This window comes from Scyliorhinus canicula, chromosome 1 (assembly GCF_902713615.1).
Source record: "Scyliorhinus canicula chromosome 1, sScyCan1.1, whole genome shotgun sequence".
Classification (NCBI taxonomy): Eukaryota; Metazoa; Chordata; class Chondrichthyes; order Carcharhiniformes; family Scyliorhinidae; genus Scyliorhinus; species Scyliorhinus canicula.
Genome location: NC_052146.1, coordinates 29,282,601 through 29,288,186, shown reverse-complemented (window position 1 = coordinate 29,288,186; position 5,586 = coordinate 29,282,601).

Genomic DNA, 5,586 nt, shown 5'->3' with positions numbered 1-5,586 from the left:
CCCCCACCTCGATGTTTTGTATTTGGAAATCGAGGACATTGTCTCGGTTTGCAGCTGGCTTTCTCAGGGCGATGCGTGTATGATGTCAGACATTGTCTTTTACTCTCCTCCCGTCACTATTGTCCCCCTCTTCACCTTGGACACTGTCATGGTGAATTTGACCATAACCATCAACCCCCCCCCAAAAGTCACCATTCATATGTCTACCCGGATTCTCCCCTCTTCCCTTTCTTCTCAACCAGCCCCCATCTTCTTCCCCTGGGGACAAATACCCCCTTCATGTATTCCATCCACATCCTCTTTGTCTCCTCTGGACCCACCCTCGTGTCCCCCAGCCCCATCTCCTCCAGACCTCCTCCACATCTTCCATGTGCACCATACGTGTGGTCAGCTCCAGTGGTCTCGCCAGCTTCGACTGTAAGTTAGGCTTTTCACATCCTCCCTTGCCTGGTTCATACCACAAATGCCGTAGGGTAAAGGAACAATGTAAATCCCTGCTGGCAAGACGGAGAAGCGTGCATGATTCCGGTCTCTTGGGGTTTTAATGAGCATACATGAGATGCAAAATGGGTTCCTGCCATGCTCCAGCGGGAAATACATCCCCCCCATCATCTCGTCATGAACATTGCGGGAAATACATCCCCCCATCATCTCGTCATGAACATTGCGGGAAATACATCCCCCCATCATCTCGTCATGAACATTGCGGGAAATACATCCCCCCATCATCTCGTCATGAACATTGCGGGAAATACATCCCCCCATCATCTCGTCATGAACATTGCGGGAAATACATCCCCCCATCATCTCGTCATGAACATTGCGGGAAATACATCCCCCCATCATCTCGTCATGAACATTGCGATGGGGAGATCCCGACCTTGGTGTCTCAACATAAGGAAACCAATTTTTTTGCTCATTATATTTTCAGCCATCGCCAGCCATGTATCCCATTGACTCCGCCCATTAGGATAATTAAAGTTAAATAACAACTCTATGGTTTTTGCACGTCTGTAATTTCCTTGCAAATTTGTTCTGCTATACATTTTCCTGCTATTTGGCAGCACGGTGCCACAATGGTTAGCACTGCTGCCACACAGCTCCAGGGCTCGATTCCGGACTTGGGTGACTGTGTGGAGTTTGCACATTCTCCCCGGTTCTACAGGAAGGCTAGGATGCTGACACTGTACAGCAATCAGCTGAAGAGAAAGGGAAGAGTTGGAGGGCAGAACAAAGGCATGCATAGGACTTCTGCCGCTGTTTTTTTTCACTTCTGAGTAGTTGAATGCTCAGAATCATATCATCTGAGCGTAAATGCAGTTCCAGTAGGTCCATACTGCCAGGATTGACAAGAACTGAGGGTTGAGATGGTTCTGGAAATAAATATTCCAGTGTATGGAAGGCAGAACACAGCTTCGCAGAAACCACTGTCTGTGGAGAATCAGCGAAGCCCTTGAAGGAAAGGGACCGGAATTCGGCTCCAGCAGGATTCAAGCCTGGAAAAACTTTGTGGCTGAAACTGGAACTCTACAGAGTAGACTGTTGGAAATGTAATTTATAGCTCGTACCGACGGCGATTTCCTTGTTAATTTACATGTAAATAACATAAGTCAGACTTATTGTAAAAGAATGTTACAGGAGAAATTTCGTTTAGCACTTTTTTCATTTGTGAAATTTGGTTATTTGGTATACGGAGACACGTGGGGATTATAAAACTAATGGCACAGTTGGATTAGATTTGTCCTGCTTTTTGTGGGCAGGACATACCTGGATAATTTTCAGGTATCTTTGTCGGGTAACTGCCAGTATTAGCTAAAGATACAGCTAGTTTTGGAGCAGAAGTCTACAGCACTGAAGCTGTCAAGGTTCAAAGCTTTTTTTGCAGCTCGGAGAGTCTTTTCTTGTGGAGCGAATGGAATTGTTTGAAATCTCAGGAAATTGAGATTGGTCATTAACTCAACACTTTTGGCTGAAGAGCATTGCAAACACATTCACCTGGTCTATTGCAGATATGTTAGATTCTGTCATCATTCAGGATGGGGATATTCATGGATATTCTTCAGACCATTAGTTGTTTCATTGCCCCCCACGTCCCTCCCCCCACCTCCCACGCCCCCATCCCCCTCCCCCCTGCCCGCACCCCCCACCTCTCTCCCCCGTGCCCCCATCTCCCTCCCCGCTCGTGCCCCCCCGCGCACCCGCCCCCCCGCGTGCCCACCGCCCGCGCCCTCTGCCCGCGCGCCCCCCCCACCCGCGTCCCCCCCCGCACCCCCGCCGCCTGTTAGAATAGAATCCCTACAGTGCAGAAGGAGGCCATTCGGACCATCAGGTCTGCGCCGGCCCTTGAAAAGAGCACCTGGCTTAAGCCCACGCCATCACCCTATCCCAGGAACCTCACCTAACCTTTTGGACACGAAGGGGAAATTTAGCATGGCTAATCCACCGAACCTGCACATCTTTGTTTGAATCATCGCTTTCAAAATTGTGGCTGAGATTCGCCGTTCCGGCTCTAAGTACTCCTGTCAGCAGAGAATTGGGATGGTGTCCCACTAGTGCTAGGAACATCTGTGAGGCAAGATTCTCATAGCTTGATTATGTAAAAATATGCATAGTGCCGAACATGCTGGTTTCTCTGCAGTTGCTGCAGTCAGGCCAGGGTCCAGGGACAAGCACACCTCCCCCTCCCCCCATCCCACCCCAGACAAAGGGATCACCCCCAACCCCTCATCTAGGAGGGGTTTCTGTCTCCACCCCCTCCCGCCAGTGCATTAGTGCGAATCGTGCCACACGAGCCCTGGAAACATTAGCATGACATTAGTGGGCACTCTCTCCAGACCTTCACCCCTCACAGAATATTCACTGGGTGTAGGGTGTCATTTACAATAGACATAAATGTGATCCTGCTGGCTTCACCTCCGAGGGGGATATCAGAGATGAGCGCTCAAGTAGCCATGACTCTCTGGGCTCTTCACAGCTCAGAGTGCACTGCAGAGGACACAGGCGACACAGATAAGTTCAACTCAGACTGGGATGTGGGCAGCACGGTGGTGCAGTGGTTAGCATTGTTGCCTCACGGCACCGAGGTCCCAGGTTCGATCCCAGCTCTGGATCATTGCCCGTGTGGAGTTTGCACATTCTCCCCGTGTTTGCGTGGGTTTCGCCCCCACATCCCAAAGGTGTGCAGGGTAGGTGAATGGGCCCTGCTAAATTGCCCCTTAATTGGAAAAATGAATTGGGTACTCTTAAATTTTAAGAAAAGAAATCTCAGGCTAAGATTTGGGCTTCCAGCACGTTAATTTCATTCAAATCAATGCAAATCGGCTGTTTGCAAGGTACGCTGGGAAGAACATAAGAATACAAGAACTAGGAGCAGGAGTAGGCCATCTGGCCCCTCGAGCCTGCTCCACCATTCAATGAGATCATGGCTGATCTTTTGTGGACTCAGCTCCACTTTCCGGCCTGAACACCATAACCCTTAATCCCTTTATTCTTCAAAAAAATTATCTATCTTTATCTTGAAAACATTTAATGAAGAAGCCTGAACTGCTTCACTGGGCAAGGAATTCCATAGATTCACAACCCTTTGGGTGAAGAAGTTCCTCCTAAACTCAGTCCTAAATCTACTTCCCTTTATTTTGAGGCTATGCCCCCTAGTTCTGCTTTCACCCGCCAGTGGAAACAACCTGCCCGCATCTATCCTATCTACTCCCTTCATACTTTTATGTTTCTAGAAGATCCCCCCTCATCCTTCTAAATCCCAACGAGTACAGTACCAGTCTACTCAACCTCTCCTCATAAACCAACCCCTTCAGCTCTGGGATTAACCTAGTGAATCTCCTCTGCACACCCTCCAGTGCCAGTATGTCCTTTCTCAAGTAAGGAGACCAAAACTGAACAAATACTCCAGGTGTGGCCTCACTAACACCTTATACAATTGCAGCATAACCTCCCTAGTCTTAAACTCCATCCCTCTAGCAATAAAGGACAAAATTCCATTTGCCTTCTTAATGACCTGTTGGACCTGTAAAACAACTTTTTACGACTCATACACCAGCACACCCAGGTCTCTCTGCGCAGCAGCATGTTTCAATATTTTATTATTTAAATAATAATCCCGTTTGCTGTTATTCCTACCAAAATGGATAACCTCACATTTATCAACATTGTATTCCATCTGCCAGCCACTAGCCCATTCACTTAACCTATCCAAATCCCTCTGCAGACTTCCAGTATCCTATGCACTTTTCGCTTTACCATTCATCTTAGTGTCGTCTGCTAACTTGGACACATTGCCCTTGGTCCCCAACTCCAAATCATCTATGTAAATTGTGAACAATTGTGGGCCCAACACTGATCCCTGTGGAACACCACTAGCTACTAATTGCCAACCAGAGAAACACCCATTAATCCCCACTCTTTGCTTTCTATTAACCAATCCTCTATCGATGCTACTACTTTACCCTTAATGCCATGCATCTTGTCAAAGGCTTTCTGGAAATCCAGATATACCACATCCATTGGCTCCCCGTTATCTACTGCACTGGTAATGTGCTCAAAGAATTCCACTAAATTAGTTAGGCACGGCCTGCCTTTTATGAACCCATGCTGCGTCTGCCCAATGGGACAATTTCTATACAGATGCCTCGCTATTTCTTCCTTGATTCCAGCATCTTCCCTACTACCGAAGTTAAGCTCACTGGCCTATAATTATCCGCTCTCTGCCTACCTCCTTTTTTAAACAGTGGTGTCATGTTTGCTAATTTCCAATCCACCGGGACCACCCCAGAGTCGAGTGAATTTTGGTAAATTACCACTAGTGCATCTGCAATTTCCCTAGCCATCTCTTTTAGCACTCTGGGATGCATTCCATCAGGGCCAGGAGACTTGTCTACCTTTAGCCCCATTAGCTTGCCCATCACTCCCTCCTTAGTGATAACAATCCTCTCAAGGTCCTCACCTGTCATAACCTCATTTCCATCAGTCGCTGGCATGTTATTTGTGACTTCCACTGTGAACACCGACCCAAAAAACCTGTTCAGTTCCTCAGCCATTTCCTCATCTCCCAATATTAAAACTCCCTTCTCATCCTCTAAAGGACCAATATTTACCTTAGCCACTCTTTTTTGTTTTATATATTTGTAGAAACTTTTACTATGTTTTTATATTCTGAGCAAGTTTACTCTCATAATCTATCTTACTCTTCATTATAGCTTTTTTAGTAGCTTTCTGTTGCCCCATAAAGATTTCCCAGTTCTCTAGTCTCCACTAATCTTTGCCACTTTGTATGCTTTTTCCTTCAGTTTGATACTCTCCCTCATTTCCTTAGATATCCACGATTGATTTTCCCTCTTTCTACTGTCCTTCCTTTTTGTTGGTATAAACCTTTGCTGAGCACTGTGAAAAATCGCTTGGAAGGTTCTCCACTGTTCCTCAACCGTTCCACTATAAAGTCTTTGCTTCCAATCTACCTTAGCTAGTTCTTCTCTCATCCCCTTGTAATCTCCTTTGTTTCAGCATAAAACACGAGTATTTGATTTTACCTTCTCACCCTACATCTGTATTTTAAATTCAACCATATTGTGATTG